The 22024-nt window shown below is 47.7% G+C and overlaps 1 long non-coding RNA gene across 2 annotated transcripts; it reads right to left on the reverse strand.

Moving 5' to 3' along the window:
* Nucleotides 1-14362: 14362 nt before the first annotated feature.
* Gm40249 lies at nt 14363-21452 on the reverse strand. 2 transcript variants are annotated; one of them, XR_868142.1, is made up of 3 exons: nt 21401-21452; nt 19024-19122; nt 14363-14423 (listed from the first exon to the last, which is right to left on the reverse strand). It is a non-coding gene; the product is annotated as a predicted gene, 40249 (long non-coding RNA). The 2 variants fall into 2 exon arrangements; XR_868141.1 differs by lacking the exon at nt 14363-14423 and adding an exon at nt 17288-17561.
* Between the last annotated feature and the right edge of the window lie 572 nt (nt 21453-22024).

Consider the following 22024-nt stretch of genomic DNA (forward strand, 5'->3'; position numbering starts at 1 on the left):
ACCCCAGGGTTCTTCATGGGACTCCAGGACACTGCTCAAGGTTCCTAAGACCTCCATAATCCCCCTGCTGTCTGTGATTCACCAAGTGACCCCACAGGTCAGAAGTCACCACTAATAACACTCAAAGGGTGACATTTATTGCAGTATAGGCAGCCTCTGCTTAGCTCTCAGGCTTTGGGGAAATGTCAGACACAGAGTGAATCACTTTTTACGGTGTCTCCAGCAAAATGCTTGCCGTGATCTCTCATTTGCTGTCTCTAATTGAAACTTCCCAAGGAGCTCAGACCCTTCTCGTCTGCTACCCACAGAGCAGACTTATTTCATAACGGCTTCACAGTCAGGCCTGTCTTCACAGGGCAAAGGCCAGAAAGCAAGAGTCTAAGATGAGGAGAGAAGCTATGGTCCTCCAGGGAGGCAGACTGGTGTGGGAGAGCCCTGAGAAGTGAGCCCTTTGTGCCAAAAGGAAAGGGCCACTCTGCTATAGGCTGTGTAGACATGTGGTGTGTGTGTGTGTGTGTGTGTGTGTGTGTGTGTGTGTGTTATTGTATCTGTCCATTGTGTCCCTGGCTGTTCCTACACTGGGAGGAGACACAGTCATGGCTGCCTGAGGCCTCAGAACCCTTGGCCACTGGAGGAACCAGGACAATGAAAGGTCCTTTCCTGAGGATCATCTTGACTTGGGAAAGACAAGGAACCAGGGAGCACAGCACCCTGAAACCACCTTGGCTCTGAGGCCATGGCTGAGGTCCTAGAAGGAGCAGATCTGCAAGAAGAAAGGAAAACTGCCAACCCAAGGAGGAGGGAGCCATCCCGAACCCATACCGTGAGCCAGCACAATCAGTTTGCCTTGATTGCAAACTTGAATCGAGTCTCCATTGCTTGTACCCACTGTCAGTCTCACAGCTACATACCCGTTCTCTCCATTGGCCCTATAGAAGCAGTTCCCTCACCTTTTCAAAATGTCTAATCCAGCCAGGTCTAGAGGGTGTCACCTGGAAACCAGGGACATGTGGACTCAGTGACCATACCCTTCCACCCAATCGACACCCACATAGGGGGCAGCACCTCACCTCCACTAGTCCCTTGTGGCTCTCCCTTCTGCCCTCTGCCGCTCCTGACTGATCCCAGGTAGCCACTGTGTCAGCCTCACAGTCCTAGGACAGATTGGGGGCTGCATCATAAGGGCCAGAATTGGTGGTGCATCCAGCACTTGGGAGGCAGAGACAGATGGCTGAGTCTCTGTGAGTTAGAGGCCAGCATGGTCTACAGAGAGAGTTCCAGGACAGCCAATGCTACAGAGAGACCTATTTGGAAAAAAAAACACACACAAAGAGAGAAAAAGAGAAGGAGAGAGAGAGAGAGAGAGAGAGAGAGAGAGAGAAGGAAGGAAGGAAGGATGGGAGCAAGCAGAAGTCTCAGGTCTCACAGAATAGTCCCAATAGAAATTCTTATCTCCAGACATAAGAGTGCATAAAAGCAAACAAACAACAAAAGAAAACAAAAAAAAAACAACTTTGTCTTACACATAGGCTGAGAATTCCCCTGCCTTCCCTAGGGTGAGAATAATAGTAATATATAATGGGAGTTGCCTAACAGAGATTTTCCTCCAAGTGAGAATATTTAAACCAGTTTCCCAGGAGGCTGGAGTAGTGGGACGTAGAGACAGAGCCCTGAGGGGGAGTCTGGGGAGAAAACAAATGAAGAAAATAAGAGCCACAAGGATATGCAGTGATTCTGGATGCAAAGGGGCCCCCAATGGGGCACGACTGAGCCCCCCTTGAACAGCACGGCCTCTCTGGGCCTGTGTCCCACAAGCACAGTGGTAGGGTAGAGCCTTTCGTGTGCTTCTTGTTTACAGAGCACTTTAGCACATAATACTGTACTTGATTTCACACCACCTGGTGAGATAGCGGCTACCCTCTCCGCCAACTTTTCAAGACCAAGAAAGAAATTCAGCGCCTTGTTGAGACAAGTTCTTTATGAGCAGAAAGAGCCCAGATCCAAGTCCTCGTCCAATTCCAAGTCCAAGGCTCCCTGCTAAAGGACACTCCCTGCACAGGCAGGGTTCTGGTCTTTGAGGACCTAGCCATGCAAAATGAAAAGTGTGGGGCTTGTCTGAAGTATAGGAGCCAAGGTTGAAGATGGTGACCCTGTGACTTTAAGTGAAGCCACTAAATCACCCTGAGTCTTCCCCAAGGGTCCATCTCATGGGCTGTTGTGAAAGTCATCAGCTACATAACTCATCTAAGGCAGAGTTGACATTTACTACGTCTGATCATAATGGGCACTGAGTTTAACCCATTGAGTTTTCCAAATACATTTCTCCCGTGGAGTTCTTGAGTCTGTGGCTTCCTGGTGAACTCAAACTTAAATCTACCCCAGAACTTCACCAAATCCATCCAGGTAGAACAAGGAAGACCCTGGATACCTCTGATCTTCAAGGTAAGTTGATTGCTTCAAGGTCACATGGAAGTTGGGGTGTATAGCCAGGTCTGCCCCATGATTCTCATTCAGTCTGTCTGTGACCTTTGGGAGGATGGTGGAGGCCAATAAAGACTAAGAGGTCAATGAAGATGCTTTGTGCCAGTCCCCTTGAGAGGCTGTGGTGGTACGCTGGCAGAAATGATGGCTCTAAGGGCAGACTCTGGTTCTATTCAGGAGGCTGATTTACAGCGGTGCCTGATGTAGTAACGTGCCAAAGGGCTTTCAGTTTGAGCACTAAGGGAGAAATGCCCCCTTCTCTGAAATGAGAAAAGGTGGCAGAGAGAACAGAGTCAGAGATCTGCCCTGGCCTTGCTGGACTTGGAGCCTATTAAATCCTCTCTGGGAACGTATGGAGAGAGATCGGGACAGATGTGTTCAGGTGCAGATGAGAGGCATCAGCCTAGATGAGGGTAGTTATGTGGAGTGTCCTAGAGAGGAAGTGGTCTAGGACTAAGAGATACCCTCTCCCCCCAGTGTTCAGAGACCCTACAGGGGAGAAGAGAAGGCATCTGTTAGCTACAATGTGGGTCCTGGAAACCAAGGGGAAATGAGGTGTCAAGGAGACAGTGTTGTGAGAGGCTGAGTGTGAGAAAAGCCAGGAATTGGCCAGTGAAATTTGGGCAGTGACCTTGATTAGAGCACATACTATTTGCAGCACCTACCCCTGTGCCTAGATAGGTCCCTATTTCTACTCCATTCCTCATCCCCTCATATATATATATGATAGGAGTGGTGGCACATGCTTTAATCCCAGCACTCGGAGGCAGAGATACACTGATCTCTGAGTTCAAGGCCAGCTTGGACTACATAGTGAGACCTTGCCTCAAAAAAAATTTTTTTCCCCTCTGAAACAGGGTCTTGTTATATAGTTCAGGTTGGTCTTGAACTTGAAATTTTCCTTTCTCATCCTTCTGAGCACTGGGTTGCAGACCATCACACCAAGCTCATACACTCTGTAATGATGAGAAAAAGAAAACCAAAGATCTTGGAGTTTGAAGACTCTAAAGCCGCACACACACCCTGCCCTTGTGTCAGATACCACCTCCCCGGTGTCAGGATGCAGGAGTAGAGGGCCCATATGGAGAGAGGCAGAGGTTTTTACTACACGCTGAGCAGGAGAGGCTGCCTCACTGCCCTTACTGTTCGTTTTAAAAACGGAAGCCTTTCTATACACGCTCCTCTTTGTGTCACGATCCAGCACATGACTGCTTCAGTCCTGTGTTAATCACTGGAGCTCTGACCACGAACAAGATACTCCATTGACTGGAGAGTTTACAGGAAAGCAGAAGGAGATGTGCCAGCCACACTGTGGCCACCTCCTGATAGGAAACTTCACTCGGCGGCTCCAGGAACTCCAAAGGATCAAAGAGAACCTCACAGGAGAAGCAACTTTGGTCAAAGCCTCAAGGAATTGCTAGGCGTTCAGCCAATAACAGGACTGACATCTCAAAAGAGGGGCTGAAACAAAAGGTGATTGGGTGCGTCAGTGGGAGGCTGGATAGAAGCATGAACACACGGAAGCAGAGAGGTGCCCAGTGCCAGTCTTCACCAACATTAACGGAGAGCTAAAACACTCCGACTTTTATTCTGTAGGTCAGCACTTCCCCCCCCTAAGAATTAACTATAAACACAGACCTGCTTTTACTCTGCAAAAATCAATAAATCAATAAGTCCCAAGATAAATGCATCCGGAGCCTGCAGGGCAGCCCCGTCCCCGGGAGATTCACTGTGTGCCTGGGTGGTTAGATCTGAAAGCTTAGAGGAAAGCTGCAGGGAGGGAGGCTCACAGTCTCTAAGACTGTGTCCCAGGTTCTGCTTGTCTTGGTAATACCTTCCCATTGTCATTCCTGTGTGACAACTATGGGGGGGTAGGGTGCAAGCCAGGAGGCGAGGACCCCATTAATCCTAGAACCCATAGATGGGATCATCTGTTTCCTCTGGGAAACAAGAACAGTTTTGTTTACTTCAGAAGATATAACAAACAAATTATCTGGGCCCGTTGCTCCGGTGCTGGCTGTGGAATGGAATAACTCTGCCCTGGCCCTGCCTTGGTCCACTGAGTCACACAGACCCGTTCACATGATCCCTTAGGTGGAGATTTGAAGGAAAAGAGTCCAGCCCTGTGAGAAAGGAATCTGGAATTGAGTCGTGGTTTCTTGGTAAGCCATACCCACTGAGGCCTGAAAAAATGGGTGGGAATTGGCTAGAAGGGTGTTGGGGATTGCATTCTGACCAGAGGGATGAGCAGTCTAGACAAAGGTTCTGTGATGGGAAGAAAAATATTCCAGCCACATCACAGGGAGAGGGAAAGCAAAAGAAAACAACAAACAAACTCACAAAACCAAACAACAACAACAAACAAGCAAACAAACAAAAATAGTTCCTTCCAGATCATTTAGCAACTTGACGATCATGCTTATGAGAAATTAAATGCTCTTAGCAATCTGAGGTTTGGAAAGCCCTGGAAAAGTTACCCAGGAAATTGACCAAAGGAATAGGTAGACTGCTCAAGGGTACCCTGCTCAAAGAAGGAACAAGAACCCTGAAGGGACTCCTGGGGCCAGGCTGGGTAGCGCCTAATTGCAGATCCAGCTTTGGAGACCTTCTTCCCATCCCTTTAGGAGTGCCTGGCTTAGCCCAGAGAATCCCCTTGAAGTGGTTTCTCTCCACTCCCAGACCAGCAGTGGGAGCCAGACATTGACTGTTCTCATAGCACTGGGTGTGTGTGTGTGTGTGTGTGTGTGTGTGTGTGTGTGTGTTGTATATGAGAGATATATGTGTGTATGAGTGGTATATGTGTATGAGTGCATGTGTGTGTGTGTATATGAGTAGAGTGTGTGTATAAGTAGGGTGTGTTTGTGTGTGTATGTGTGTGTGTATGAGTTGTGTATGTGTGTGGTATTGTGTGTGTGTATGAGTGTTGTGTGTGTGTGTATATAAGTAATGTGTATTTATGTGTGTGTATATGAGTAGTGTGTGTGTGTATGTGTGGTGTGTGTATATAAGTATTGTGTGTTTGTGTATGTGTGTGTGTGGTGTATATGAGTGATGTGTGTGTGTATGAGTGGTATGTGTATATGTGTGTGTATATGAGTGGTGTGGTGTGTGTGTATGTGTGTGTATGTGTGTGTGTGTGGTGTATATGAGTGATGTGTGTGTGTATGAGTGGTATGTGTGTAGTGTGTGTGTGTATAAGTAGTGTGTGTGTGTGTATGAGTGGTGTGTGTGTATGAGTGGTGTGTGTGTGTATATAAGTAGTGTGTGTGTATGTATGTGTGTATATATGAGTGGTGTGTGTGTATATAAGTAGTGTGTGTGTCTTTGTGTGTGTATGTGTGTGTATGAGTGGAGTATGTGTGTATAAGTAGTATGTGTGTTTTGTGTGTGTGTGTGTGTGTGTGGTGTATATGAGTGATGTGTGTGTGAGTGGTATATGTGTATGTGTGTGTGGTATAGTGTGTGTGTATGTGTGTATGAGTGGTGTGTGTGTATGAGTGGAGTGTGTGTGTATAAATAGTGTGTGTGTGTGGTGTATATGAGTTGTGTGTGTGTGTGTGTGTGTGTGTATGAATGGTGTGTGTGTGTGCACAGGTACATGTGTACTTGTGTGCATGAGTGTGGAGAGGCCAGAGACCGACATCCTTAGCTGCTCTCCACCTTGATCTTTGAGACTGGATCTCTCCGTGAAGCTGAGCTTACTGATTCCACTAGTGTGGCTGGTCCCACTTTTCTCCTTGCTCCCAATGCTGGGGTCATAGATGCAGCCAGGACACCTGCTCTTACACACTCGGGTCCTAATGCTTGCTCAGCAGACACATACCCACCGAGCAATCTCCCCAGTGCTGAGAGTCACCCCTCTACCCACCAAACAATCTCCCCAGCTCTGAGAGTCACCCCTCTTTACTGTTGAATAAAATGATCCCAGCACGTATTTCTCCCATGTGGCCAAAAATCCCGCTATTCCAACAAGGCCCAGAAACTGTAGTTCTCTTCAGTGTGACCTATATGGGTTTTCTTCCTTGGTTGAATGCACTCATGTCTGCAACTAGAACCTTCTCTCTGCCCCGTGCTCCTCCATTGCCTTGGCCTCTCAAAGCACCCATGGACACTACACTGCTCCTTAGGAAGGAGTGTCACTAAAGGGTTCAGAGTTCCGAGAGAGACAACAACCTGGCATGTCACTGAACACTCAACAGAACCTCTCAGGCCTCAGCTACGGCCACCATGGCTCATCTCCCATCTCCCAAAGCCTCCTCCTATTTCTTTTCCCATATCCTGGGGAGCACTCCACCCTCCGATAGAGCAAACAGGATCACTGTCTCAAGTCCATACCTTGGAAGAGATCACCTTTAGCTTCCACTTTAGAGTAACATGACACCTCTTTCCCCCAAAGATGTGAGGTTTGTAAACAGTGATTATCCGAAGGGTGAGGGGTGGGCCCTATAGGCATGCAGTCCACTGAGGCATATTCAGGATGGTTGCTGTACCTGGTGGGGAGGCCCCCACCAGGCCCCAGTCCTGGGGGCTCCTGTGTATGATCACTGGGCAAGTCTAGTTGCAGGCAAGCCTTCGTGGGTGAAACACAGTGTGATCTTCGGAATTGGATGAAGGCCCTCTGCTATGCCCTGAGTGGTTAATGCATCCTTATTGCGTGTCAGACCAGGAGGGCAGGTGCCGGCCAACCACTCTCTCTATAAGTCCTCTGTTTCTGTTCAGACTCTTTGAGGCCTCTAGCTCTCAGTACCAGCATCTTCAAAGAACTCTGGCACTCTGGTCTGTTCAGTTTTCACCCTGTTCTTGGAAACTGCATCCACACCATTTCCTGTTTCAGCAATCTACGTCCGCTACAGGTGCAAGCCAAGTCTACCTGCCCTTGCACAGTCTTGTGCTCTGAGCCTTGGATGCCCTTCCTAGTAGCCCACTGTATACCTCCATCCCAGGAGCACTGCAGACAGAACACTACAGTATGCTACAACCAGTGCGTGTGACTATTGTCTTCTCCCCGCCACCCCCCCCCATTGCCTCCCTTAGCTCCGGAAAGCCAGTGGCTGGCTCCCACCCCCTCTTTCTCCCTGCCCCTTGCCAACTGAGCCTCTAGCCTCCATGCATGTGTACCCCCTCCATTCTTCTGTCAGCAATGTCTGACAAACTATCCTTGACTGCGTCTCCTGCTCAAGCTCTTCAGCAACTCACTGATGTCTCAAGGTCAAGGCCAACCTTCCATGCTTGCGCTATCGGGTTTAAGCCGCAAGGCGCTGTCTTTCCTTTCTCCCCATTTGCACAGATACCTGCCTTGGTAATGTCAGAGTAGCTGTCCCCAAGGTTTGCCACCCACCTCCTCATGGTAGAACTGGGAACCGAGTCCTTTGTCCTCGGTGGCCAATGGGGATAACAACATAGAAATGAGGCAGGACCTGTGGGAAAGAAGGCAGATTGAGAGGCTGGAGAAAGTCCCTGGAAGTGGTGACTGGTGGCAGGTGGAGGGTGCAGGCATCCCGAGGGACATGAGTCCTGGTCCCTCGTCTTGAAGGAGAAAGCTGGAGCGGGAAGGGCAGGTGCTGTCAGGGATATACTACCTCCCTCTTGTGACCTTTTCTGAAGACATTTTCTCTGAATGTCAAGTTCATTAGACACGGGACTTGGGGGTGGAGGAATTGCGTTTTAGCAGAATTAAAGATGGGACAGACAGACACATGATCAGACTGCTGGCAACAAGCCAGTTGAAGGTGGGGAGACACCCCCTCCTTGGGTCATATCTTCCCTCTGGTCTAAGGCAGAGGCCCCTGGGACATCTTCATATTGTTTCTCTCCCGTTGTTCCAAGGGCAGCTGTACACAAAGCAGCCCCTTATCTGGTGTTCGAGAGCCTCCTGACTAAGCCCTGGATCCAGGAAGAGGCAGCTGCATCCTTAGCCAACCTGACCCACCCTAGGGTATGCACAGAGGACCACTAAGCTGAATGCTTCATGACCTGCTGGATTTTGTCCTACAAAGCCACCAAGGTCTGAGCCAGACCCAGAAACTCATTCTGGGTCCCCCATGCTGGACACCAGAGAAATAAATCAGATATTCTCCCTCCCCTTAGGGAACTCCAAGTGTCATGAGGAAAGCCCATAGGTGCACAGACATTATGGGGGCCCAGTTGGAATGTAGTGCTATAACAGAAGTAGGTATGAGGCAGGGGCATGCCCTTGAAGATGAAGTCATGAAGCATTTCCATAACCAGGTGACATCTGATGAGGGCTTTGAGAGATGAGTAGGAGTTGGTGCCTTGTTTGTTCTTCCGAGGAGGCACTAGCTTCTGAACACAGAATGGACTGTGAGCTCTTGGCCTACAGGGCACACGGAGACTCTGGGGGCCCTGATCTTCAGATCACTTTCCTGGCTGAGCAGCTCCACGGCCTTGGAGAATATTGGCTCCTACTCCCTGCCTCCCTCCTTCGTCCACAGTCCCCCACCATCCTCAGTGGGGCAGAGATGCACTCTGGACACCAGGCACCAAGGCAGAGGACCCTTCCAGATCTCCTGCAGTTGGGCTCTCTGCTGTGGCTCTGGGTGGATGCCTGGGACCATGATGACATAGAGGAGGCAGGATGAGCCCTAGAGCAGCTGGCTCTTTCCTTCCCAGACGTTCTAGTCTTTGCACACACATGCTCTCCACCCAGTACTGCGTTCCTCACCATACTAACTTCTAACTCCCCACAGGCTTTGGCCCTCTCCTAGCAATACCCTACCCCTGATGGAAGTTCCTTCCCCTTCCTCTTTTCACTTTCCCAGGGATTCTCTCCACTCAAGGACACAGCCACCCCCATCCCCAGTGCAGAGCAGCCCCAGGGACTCCTGGCTCAGAACCTCTATAGAAGCTCAGCTGCCAGCTCTTCTTCACACCTCCCATAGGAGCAGCTGTCGGCATGTGCTGGTGGCCAGGACCGCGGAGAGAGTGACAGAGAGAAGAGTTTAGGGGAAGGAGAGGCAGACTGGGAGAGAGGAGCACCTCACAGGGAAGTGGGGGGAGGATGGGCAGGGGACAGGGAGACAAGGTGCTGAGACTGGAACAGAGAAGCAAGGTCAACCAGCAGAAGGTGGGAAGCCATAGCCCACCAAGAGGTCCTCTCCCAATGTAACTTCTCTCAGGAGAAGCCTGAGGACCCAGAAGCTGGGCTTTTCCAGTCCATACTGAGGAGTGAGACAAGATGGTCAGGAGCATAGAAGGCAGGAGATGAACTTGCACAGGGCTCAGGAACCAGTGCCTTGGGGAAGCAAGAAGTATTTAAAGTTCAGCCTATGAGCAACAAAAATACAGAGAGAAAGACAGAGACAGATATTCACTTGCACAGAAAAAACATATACATGGGCAACCACACACAAACACACATGTACCCTGCAGGAGCTGAGTGAGTGTTCAATGGTTCTGCTGTGAGAAAACCCAAACATATCTGTGGCCCCTGAAGGAGGCTCTTCTCCTTCAGAGCCCCAGAGAGGCCAGGTCAACCCTGGCTCCCCATCTGTCCCATGGCAAGTGTGTCCACACAAGGTCCCAGTGTGCCCCCAAGAGGAAGAGAATTCTGTCAGAGCATCCAGGTCCCCATGCACAGAGAGCAAGCCCAGAGACAGAAAGAACTGCCCGGGATCTCACAGCCAGAGGAGCCAGGCTGTGCAGAGCTGGTCTTTGAGGCACATGGTCCTGGCCTTCTAATTCCAGGGATGGCAAAAGGATTTGGGGAAGATTGTGAGCACAGAATCTTCTCTTTGGCACTCAAGACCTGTTATCCAGGGAGAAGCCCCTGTCCCAGGCTTTCCCAGCCGAATCCACCGTATTCTAGGACCATGCCCCACCCCTCTCTGTCTATGCTCCTGTCTGGTTGGGTGGGTGGGACACAACCTTCATACTCCATACTTCAGTCCCCAATAGACCAGAGTCATTCTACTTTGGGTTGAGGAAAATCAGCATGAAGGAGAGGAGGAAAGGCTCATTGGGGCAACAGTCACGAAGATGCTGGTCCACAGTCAGATGGCTCATTGATTTGGGCTGGGTCCTGTGGTAAAGCCCTAAAGCCATTCACCCCAAAGCATGAGAGAGAGAGAGAGAGAGAGAGAGAGAGAGAGAGAGAGAGAGAGAGAGAGAGAGGGAGGGAGAGAGAGAGAGAGAGAGAGAGAGAGAGAGAGAGAGGGAGAGAGAGAGAGAGAGAGAGAGAGAGAGAGAGAGAGAGAGAAAGAGAGAGGCTGGGCTAGGTGGGAGATAGAGGGAGAAAGAGGGTGCCACCATTAGGGTCCCAATAGTCTCTCTAAGGACATGCCGCCCCCCCCCAATGACCTAATTTCTTTCTAGGCCTATGGAAGTTTCCACCACTTCACCATTGTGCCAAGGCTGGAAAACAAGCCTCTTAGCAAATAGGCCTTTGGGGGACATTTAAGGTCATATCCTTGACCCCTCACTCAGCACCTCTCAGGGGCTCTCTGATGGATTCTACGTCTGCACTGGTGCCTGCTATACAGTGAGCCAGGCCAATCTACACAGGGGTAAGTGCATGGTTAGGGCCATAGTACTAACCTCAACCCACACCATATTGGGCTAGCAATCCTGAAATTCCCAGATACCATCCCTCCACCGTATCATCTTCTCCATCCAGCCTGTGGCTGGCCAAGCTTGTCCCTATTCTCTTCCCACATCCCTCTCCTGGCTCCATCTACTGCTCAGCTAATGCCACCATCTGGGGTCCATCTGCAGGGAGCCTGCCTGCTCACTAGAGAGGGGGCACATCTCCCATCTGCACCCTGGGGGAGCAGACTGGCATTCCACAGTGCTCAGGACTGCCAGGCCATAAAACATAGCCCTGTTGGTGTCCTGCCAGGAAAAGCACAGGCCGTGTTTCTTGGGGGGTGCTTCCGTGAGATCTGTGCAAAGAGGCAACTCGTGTGGAGGGAGTGGGCAGGGCTTCGGGATGCTGTGGGATGGAGTTGTGGATTTACTTTTGTTGCGGGGGCTTTGGACAAGTGGGCCCAGCAATCTGAGCCAGTTTTTCCTCTCCAAATGTGAAGGTAATATAAGCCAGATGTCACCAGAGCCCCATGTGAATTATTTATGCAGACATGCATGCCCACACACCTGTGTGTGAGTGTGTGTGTATGTAAAAGCATACATGTGTGTGTCCTGCATATGCATGGAGAGTACACCTATCTACTCCCACAACTGTCAAGTGTTCTGTTCCACCACTCTTTACCTTATTCCCTAGAGACAGACAGGGTATCTCATTAAACCTTGAGTGATGGTGGAGGATCCAGTCTTTGTCACACACACACACACACACACACACACACACACACACACACAAAGAGCACAGCACTGGTTTACATGTAAGTGCCATCTACACTTGGCTTTTACATAGGTGCTGGGATTCTACCTCAGGTCTTCAGCAAGTTCTCTTACAGCCAAGCTATCTCCCCTTACCCCTGCCTCCTTTGTAGTCAGGACACAGCACAGGAAACATGTCTGCAGAAGGAAGAGACAGAGCACTCTCCCCCAACCACCATTCTGCACCCCCTTCTTGCTCTCAGAGCCCAATTCAGGTGGGCAATTATACTTCTGGATCAAAACACTTGGAACACACAGAATTGGACATGTGATTCATTTCAAGCCAATGGTGGAAAACTGCTGAGGCTCCTGGGAAGGGTTTCCAAAGAAGGTTCATGAGGGGAAACTGCTGGGGTCTTTCATCTGCTCTTGGATAGTGAAGGCGCTGAGGACATCAGAGAACTTAGTCAATGGCAAGCACAGGTGGGATGTTTCCATCAAGGGGAGTGGAGGGTCTGCAGGTTGTTGTAACCAACTCTGGGACCTCTATCAAGAAATGTGCTCCTTAACAGACTACTACTGGCTCAAACCACTTCTACTTGGATATGCCAGTGCTTGTGGGTTTAAACAGTCCCCTGATGTGGTGGCTGGTGACTGAGTGAGTGAAAGATGTATTAATGAGTCTGTCTGGTAGCCTGCAAAACACTGAACAAATATTTGCTAGTATTGACAATATTAATATGATAACACTCCATTTGTTTAACAACTCCATTGTTTATCAGCAAGGGTTTTTTTCCCCCTCCCGCAGAAGGAAAATTTGAAGGTAACTGAAGTGTTTTTCTAACCCTGTTTAGGTTCCAAAGTGCTTTGGTTTTAACTGGTTCTGATTGGAAAAAAATAATAATAATGTGGATTGTGTCATTCCTTCAGCCATCTGCCCTCTGTAAGTCTCCCCACCACAGATATACGCTCGGCAAGGCTGATGAAAATGGATTGAAATCAGTCTGAACATTGTGCCTACTGACAAGCACACAGAGCTGAAGCAAGAGGAACCAACGTTGCCCTGGAGCTAGCAAAGGCAGGGACCATGGGCCTGCTTTCCAGCAAGCCTCTGCCTGTCACCAGATGACTGCCTCCTGCAGCCTCCTCAGTGGGGTCACATCTCTCTGCTCTGGGCTATGAAGCCAGATCACCTCGCTCATGAGGCTCATGTGCTAAATGGATTCTTGCCACGGAGCCCTGACCAAGAGGGCTTCTCCATTCAACAAATCAAACTGATACTCGGGACTTACTAAGTCAGGCAACAGAGGTGAATCATGCAAGCTTGGGAGTCAGAGGTCTGAGTTCAAACCACAGCACTGCTGCTCATGATGGGATGCAGATCACATCACCTATTGTAGACCCAATTATCCTTATCTATAAATGGAACTAATGATGATCCCTTCTCCACAGTGATGGTGCAGGGGATGAAGTGTGCCTGGTGCTCCTAGAACACAGCCTTTACTTTGTGAGTTCTCCAATGGGTGGGATTGTCAGCATTTTTACCATGCATATCGGCAGAGTTCTGCTCAGAGAAGTATCAGTTGGACAGGCTGGCTGTATCTCTAATGCATGGAATCTATCCTAATAGAAAATCATATATCTTCTCGATTGCCCATGTAGAAGTCAGAAGCTGGGCGTCGTGGCGCACACCTTTAATCCCAGCACTCAGGAGGCAGAGGCAGGCGGATTTCTGAGTTTGAGGCCAGCCTGGTCTACAGAGTGAGTTCCAGGACAGCCAGGGCTATACAGAGAAACCCTGTCTCGAAAAAAAAAAAAAAAGAAAGAAAGAAAGAAAGAAAGAAAGAAAGAAAGAAAGAAAGAAAGAAGGAGTCAGAAGTCCAAGGGAGAGAAGTCTGGGGCTATAACTCTGTGGATAGAGCATTTGGCTAGCACGTGTGTATGAATCTCTGGACATGGTGGTGCACACCTGTAAGCCCAGCACTTGGGAAATGGAAAAAAGAAGATCAGAAGCCCAAAGTCCTCCTCAGCTACAAGGTGAATTCAGTCCCAGCCTGGGCTACATGACGTCCTGTTTAAAAAATAAAAATAAAAAGGTATTTTGATGACTTAAAATTGTCAATACTGGGTTGTATATTTTAAAATAAATTTTATTAGTTTAATTTAAAAAAAAAAAAGAAAAAGAAAACAATCAAAAGGAGGGGGATTGTAACCCCAGATAGGCAGGGAAGACTTCCCAGAAGTCCATACCAGGGCTCAAATGCTAGGGAGTATATTGGTCTCCCCACGTTACCCACAAGCTGAGAGGGTTACCACCAAAGACGCTGTTCCCTCACAGCCCCAGAGACCAGAAGTAAAAACCAGATGTAGGCAGAGTCCCTCCCTTCCGAATGTTCCAGGAGTCCATCTATCCTTGCTTTGACAGACAGACAGCAGTCAGAAACCCTGGCGACCATGCCCTTCCATCTGCCTGGTTTCACAGACCCTCTACTCTGGACACACACATCTTCTCTCTTCTGTTATAAGGGCAGTTCTCATCAGGTGCAGAGCCCACCGGGGGCGATCCAGTGCCATCTTTTTTCAATACCCTTCATTCAACCATGTTTGCAGAGACCTTTTTGTTCCAGATAAGTTCACGCTAACCAATCCTGGGGGTGAAGAAGTGACATTTATTTTTATGGATTATCAATTACCCATCATAGTAATGACCTTCTAAGCAAGCAGAAGCCAACCGTGGCCTCAGATCATTGAAGACACCAACAGACAATGACAATGACTACAAGAAAGGGTTTCAGGGCAGGAAAGGAGCTTGCCTGCTCTAAGGAAATCAAGACCAGACAGAGGCAAGTTGCCTGGAGTGCCAACATCCAGACAGCCTTGGATATATATCAGCAGCAAAATTAGCAGGGTGCCCACATCTCCACTGCTTGTGGCAAGGGTACCATCTAATGGGAACCTCAGCTTTACACCACTGTGACAAAATGCTAGAGGCAGATCAACTTGAAGGAGAAAAGGTTTCTCTCGGCTCACACTATCAGAGGGTCCATCCAGTCCACAGCCAGTTGGCTCTGCTGCTTTGGGGCCTGCGATGAAGAAAGGCATCAGTGGTACAAAGCTGACCACCTCACTGAGTCACCAGAAGTGGAGGTCTCAGTATCTTTCAAGGACATGCCCCCAATGACCTCGCTTCGTCCCACTAGGCCTCACCTCCTAAAGCTTCTGCCATCTCTCAGGAGCCCCACAGACTGCTGACCACGCTTTTAGTAGATGGACTTCGGGAGATACTCAACCAAGCTCTGGGACTGAGAATGCCAGTTTCAGAGCTGATTTTAGACTCCATCTTCCTCCACCCCTGGAAGGAAAGGGACTCTGCTCTTCTTGCCATCCTCTGGCTTTCTGGGCATAGGACTTTGATGTCAGATTAAAAAGAAACAGATTTATTTGAATTTCACTTGTGTGTGCACACACGTGTATGCAGGTGCCTGCAGAGGCCAGAAGCAGGCGCTAGATCCCCCTGGAGCTGGAGTCCCAGGTGGTTGTGATCTGGGAACCAAACTCTGCAAGAGTGGCAAGCACACTTACCCACTGAGCCATTTCTCAGGCACCCCCATCAGTTCTTTCGAAATGAGTGCATGCCTGCATTTGGCACATTCACTTATAAATCATATTCCCATGCTGCTGCACTGGTACTTTATATTCATTATAAGATATAATTGAAATTACTTAGAATCAAAGTGATAAGATAAAATATTTTAAATTATTGCATACATTTAATGGCACAAAGCATTTATTTTTTTGCTCGTGCTAAAAAAAAAAAATTTTGTGTGTGTGTGTGTGTGTGTGTGTAAACCATGGGATTGAAAATGCTCTAGTTTCCCAAAACAAAGCTTTATGGTACAACAACTCAACGGTCTGGTCCTTAATTCAGATTATTTTTATACTCGGTTTTAATTGCTGTTATGGCTGAGAGAAGGGGAAAAAAAAGAAAGAAAACAGCGAGAAAGATACCCTGGAAAGATGCACTGATCCAAATAGGAAGGCAGCAATGCCAGGCTGGGCTCACTAAATCCTCAGTTCCTCTTCCTTCCCATCCACCAATTATGCAAAGTTTTTTGTTGAAATTCAGCAAGCAGATTTCCATCTTCCCCGATGTCAATCAGCAGTTCTTACAAACTAATCAAAAGGTGTTACATTTTTATATTTTTAGCAAATAGGTTCTGGAACACTTGGGGAGATTTTTTTTTTAAATCAGGTTAAATTATTCTGCTTCCAAGTTCTTAAAGTTTACATACATAGGAGCTGTAGTAGGTGACACGCATAAAATGCTTCCTGTCAGAGAGACTCACACAACAATGGAAACACGTCCAAATGTTTGTTTTAAAAATACTCTCTCTGGTTCCTTTTGGAAAATAACTTCTCTTTCAGTTATTATTTACATATCAGATGTACTGGAGGGAAGCATAGAAAAAATATGTCTTTTTTTTCTTTCTTTCTTTCTTTTCAAAAATCTCAGTTGCCTAAATGCAATGTGGTGTGCCTGGGCTACAGGTCAGAAAAGAGATGTTAGTGGAAAAGCTGGTGGGGATTTGTTAATAATACATCAATAATGTTTCAGGTTTTTGAAACAGGATCTCACTGTGCATCCAGGCTGGCTTAGGACTGACACATAAACCTCAGTTTCTCCAGGGCTGGGATTATCACAGTGCATGCCCCAGTGTTGATTCTTAGTTTTCACAAACCTACCACGGTTGCATAAAAAGTTGTGTTAGGGGATCTTGGAGAGGCTTATCAGGTAAAGGTACTCAACAAACCTACACTCAGCTGAGAACAAGAGTTCAATCCTCGGAAACCACATGGTGGGAGGAAAGACCTGATTCCCACTGTGACATTTGTATGTGCTCTGTGTCACACGATTCCAGGACTGGGAGATTGAATCAGGGGGATCAGGACTTCAAGATCTCAATTTTATTTTTTTAATTTAGTGCATTTAAAAGGGTTTTAGCTGGGCATGGTGGAACACACCTTTAATCCCAGCATTCGGGATGCAGACACAGGAGGATCTCTGTGAGTTTGTGACTAGCCTAGTCTACACGGTGAGTCCCAGGCTAGCCAGGGCTACCTAGAGTGACCCTATCTCAAAAACAAACAACAAAAAAGTTTTTGATTCTATCACATCTGTTTCAAGCATAAAATTGTCATTAAAAAAAAATTAGCCAGAAAGCTTGAATCTCTACTCAGCTTGAAAAAGACCATGTGATTCATCTTCAGGTCCCCCCGTTTTCATTATTTTGCAAGGCAACCAACAAAGCTGTACACGCTTGTTATAAAACACTAAGAAGTCTGCCATGCCAGCGGTCTTATTTTATATTAACCCACATCAATGACATCCTGTTCTTATTGTCAGTTTGCTCTCCCACCCTCGACTTCTTTGTCTTCACAGCTGCTGCTGAAGGGATGTCATGTCTGTGATAATCTGTGGAGACTCAGCTCCGAATCCATCATGTACTGCAGTTAAGCGTCCAGCCTCTCGAAGTTACATTTATACTGTTTTTCCATAAAGCATTGTTTTCATTAAATAAGTCGATGATTATTGAAACTAAATCTTCCTCAGTACATCTCATAAAAAAGGGTAATTCTTTGTGTGTTTCATTATTGAGACCCAAATCCAGTGGGTAGCATCTACCGAGAGGCCACATTGGACGCTTGGCAGATCCCACAAGCTGTCCAATCTCACCCGGTCCTCAGGCCGACATCTTCAGCGGAGTTCTCATCTCCAGCTGCACTTGCTGACAAAGAGATGCATTTAAGTTTGTGCATGGATTTTTTTTTCTCTGACTTATTTCATCTATTTTTTTCCCAAGGCAGGAAGAACAAGCACTTTCTTGATGGCATGAGGCTTTTTATCTGTCACTATTAAGTAAGAAATACTCTCAAAAGAAGCATCTAAACATTTGTCACAAACTATCAGACTCCGTGCAAGGAACCAGAGGGGGTACCACACAACTTTAGACATGATTGGGGACAAGGGAGTAGCAGCTTGCCTCTGTAGTCTGAATGACTAATGATATTGTATCCGTGAGGGAGTAGCAGTTTCCCTCTGTAATCTGAGTGCTTCGTCGTTAATGATAGTGTATCAGTCAGGGAAGGCTAAGTTATGCTGTGATAACAAACATTCCTGTGTGTGGCTCAGCTCCATACACGCGTACCACACACTATATGACATCATAAGTCAGCCTCATTCTAGGATCCAGGCACACAGAATAGCATCTTTCCACGACGAAATTGTCTTTTTCCCCCTCGTGTTCTGTTGGATCTGGTTAAACCATCATTTGCTCGGGGTAGAAGTGCCAACCTGCACATCCCTAACTGCTTGCTGAACTCCCGTCTGTTTACAGCTGTTGCCTTCAGTCCACTGCAGGAGGAACCAGCCTGACCCCATCTTAAGATCAGTAGCCATCCTGTTTCAGGGTCAAAATAAGTTTGTTTCTGTTTCTGTAAAACCTAACTTTCTGTGTCTTAGGATTTGACCTGACCATACCTTGAACCTTCCTGGAATTCAGCTTGGTCTGCACCCAGCTGAGTCTTGACCTACATTCACCTCATAAATTGTTCTGCCAAATAATGTTGACATGTTCTGCAAGCTTCTGTGTAGCCAAGACCCTTCTGGAGATCCCCCACCCCAATTTTGAGGCTATTAAAAACATGGCTTTTTCTATGCTCAGGATCGACCTCTCAAACCCCACACTTAGGGAGAGGCAGTTGCTGGACCTGTGTGTGCTATGTGCCCTATGTGCAATGTTCTGCATATATAACAAAGCTTGCTATACATTTGGCTAATCTGAGTGGTGTTATTTCATCTCGTTTGGTGGGATTAACGGTATTGTAGTAAGGCCACATGAGCACTTTGTAGAGGTCTAGTTCAGACCAAATTGTTTCCTGATGAACACATCTGAATGTTCTTGGTGTCTCTGCTCAGAGCCACTCTGTGTCTCTTTCCTTGCCACACTGACTAAGTACCTGCCAACAGCAGGTTCAGAGGGGAGGAGTTTTATTTGGCTCACGCTGAAGAGGTTCAGTCCACCATGGCAGAGAAGGCACAAGAGCAGGAGGACAAGGCAGCAGGTGCCATTGCATCTGCAGCCAGGAAACAGAGACAAATGTGTGCGTTCAGTCCCCTTTCTCCTACTTCACATGATCTAGGAACACAATCCATGGAATGGTGCTCCCCCTCCCCCAACATTAATTTACCTCAATTCGCCTAAAACTCCTCGCAGTTGTGCACAGATGTATCTCAGAGATGCTTCTAGATCCCACCAAGGTGACAATATAAACCATCACAGTCCTGAACTATAAAAGCCAAAGCAAAAGTCCATTTAGTTATAGGAGAGTAGAGGGGTGTGTGGAATGGACTATTGGGCAAAGAGAAAACCATACTAAATTTCATAAGGACTAGCCTTACTGATGCATAGCTTGCTGAAGGAAACTGTCTCATGTACTAGTCCATCTACATGAAACTCCAAAAAAACATGTGAAAATCACAGCTGGCTCCAATAACCAGGATGGGGGTACTTGGGGCAGACAGTGACTGTCACACACTGTGAACTTTGGCTTCTGGTGTGCCGAGAGTTTTCTTTCTCCTCTCCTTTTCTTTTTGATTTTATGTGCATGGGTGTTTTGCCTACATGTGTATGCATGCACCACATACATGCATTCTCCCAGAGGCCAAAGGAGAACATCCATTAGATCCTCTAGAAAGGCAGTTCTGAGCCGCCACAGAGGGGCTGGGAACCAAACCACTGAGCCATCTCTCCAGCCCCAATTTCCTTTCTTAATCTGGATGCTGATCGTCTGGACAGGTTTGTGTCATGACATTCATTAACCTGAACCCTTAAAATGTGTATACATTTCGTGGATCTAAACTATATTTCAATCAGAAGTTTAAGTTAAGTGGGCTGTGTAGTTCATAGCTCTCACAACCTATAAACTGGAAACATAGAGACAGAAGAGCTGTGTGAGAGTGGCTGCCGCTGTTAACCTGGATCTTGACTTTCTAACTGTGCCTAGACACACTTCACCCCCCCCCCCCCGCCCGCCATGCGCAGTAACTGCCCAACAGACAACAAAACACTGATATTAATCCATGTGTTAAGTAGCAAAGCTGAACTTGGATCTTTAAAGTAGGCCAGTCAATGTAAACCATGGACTCTAATGTTTTCTTTCCATCTCCAGGGGATTTCTTAACCCACTTTGCAGACAGCTGCTCCTGTAGGTCTGGAGCCTCCGTCAGGACCATGGACAGGGCCTGCATCACCAGCCAATGAAAAGCCTCTTTCTGACTCCTCCCAGTCGGCGTGTAATGGGAGCCTCTATACCGGGAACCGAGAACGTTCCTAGAGGAAATCCACGAGCCCCAGGAGGGCAAAGCTAAGGAGTCTTATTAAGCAAAATAAGCCCAGAAGTCCGTGGCATCCAACCCCATCCTGAAATCAATGCTGTGCTGAAGCCAATAGTCAGCATACCCTGGTGACAGGAAACACTTTCCTCTAACACCACACTAGCCAGGGGGGATGCTTTGGATAATAGAGAAAGACTCCAAAGACTCAGGGGTGCTTTGAGACACATTCTTCATAAGAAATTGAGTTTGCATTTGAATCTGTGCCCTAAGATACATGTACTTTTCCTGCATTGTGTTGTTATTGAGTTTTCTTTAACATACATACATACATATATATACACACATACATACATACATACATACATACATACATACATACATAAAACCATAAAAATATAGAACGCTCACAGGGTCTGAAAAGATGATCCAGCAGGTGAAACACCTGTCATGTAAGTGTGGCAGCTAGAGTTTAGAATCCCCAAAACCCACATAAACACCAGGCAGTGTGGCAACCCGCCTATAATTCCGATACTTGGAAGGCAGAGAAATAATTCCCTGAGAAAGCCAGCCAGCTAGCCTGGTCCATCAGCAGGCTCAGGACTCAACTGAGAGACTGTGCCTCAAAGAATAAATAGGAGATTGATCAAGGAAGACACCAGACATCAACCTCACACCTGCACATACAGGTATCTGCACACACACACACACACACACACACACACACACACACACAGACACCTGCACACACCATACACATGCACACACACACAGGCACCTGCACAAAACACACACAGACACCTGCACGCACGCGCACACACATACACACACACCACACATGTGCACACACACACACACCATACATGTGCACACACATACACACACACCCCCCACATGTGCACACACATAGCCACACACACAGGCACCTGTACACAAACACACACACACCACACACCACCACCACCACAACAATAACAACAACACAACCACACCACCACCACATACACAGAAAAGAAGGATGGAAGGAAGGAAGGGAAGGAGGGAAGGAGGGAGGTTAGGAGGGAGGGAGGGAGGGAGGGAGGGAGGGAGGGAGGGAGGGAGGGAGGGAGGTTGGTTGGCTGCTCAAAGGACTATGAGAAAGAGAGAACATACCCATAACCCAGACTCACAGGCTCTGATACTACTCATGTTTCTTCCAAATGGATCCTAACCCCAAGGGTGTAAATGCTTTACCTGAGATGCAATCCCCAAGATCATGTGGGAAATCGGAGACATGAGAAGAGAAAGCACGGCTAAGACAGGAGTGTTGCTTCAAGTTCCAGGATAGCCTTGGCTGCACCCGTGTCATAAAGGAGGAAGGGAAATGGGTGTGGAGGGGAGAGGAAAGAGTTTCTGAGTGGGCTACTGCTGTGAGAAACTCCCACGCCTGGAATCCTATCCTGTCCCCAGAGCCTGTGGATATATTCTTTTATGTGCTAAGAGGGACTTTACAGATTTGATGAAGAACCTCAAGGTATGACTGGATAGCATGGTGTATGTGTCCATAACCCAGGTCCTCGGTAGGCTGGCACGGGAAGATCCAGAGTTCAAGGCCAGCCTGGACTGCAAACGATGCCCCATCTCAAAAGACAAAAATCACAAACCTTGAGTGGGGACGATTCCCATAGATGATCTAAAGGCTCAGGACAATTAAAATGTTCATCTGAGGGGGAGGTCTGAGCAACAAACTATGAGAAAGAGAGTCTCCAGAGTACTGGAAGACATGCTACCTCTGGAGCTGAAGACAAGAGGAGTCGTGAGCTGATGAAGGCAGGAAGCTTGTGGAAAAGGCAAGGAAATGGATTCTCCCTTAGGGCA

This window comes from Mus musculus, chromosome 4 (genome assembly GCF_000001635.26).
Source record: "Mus musculus strain C57BL/6J chromosome 4, GRCm38.p6 C57BL/6J".
Classification (NCBI taxonomy): Eukaryota; Metazoa; Chordata; class Mammalia; order Rodentia; family Muridae; genus Mus; species Mus musculus.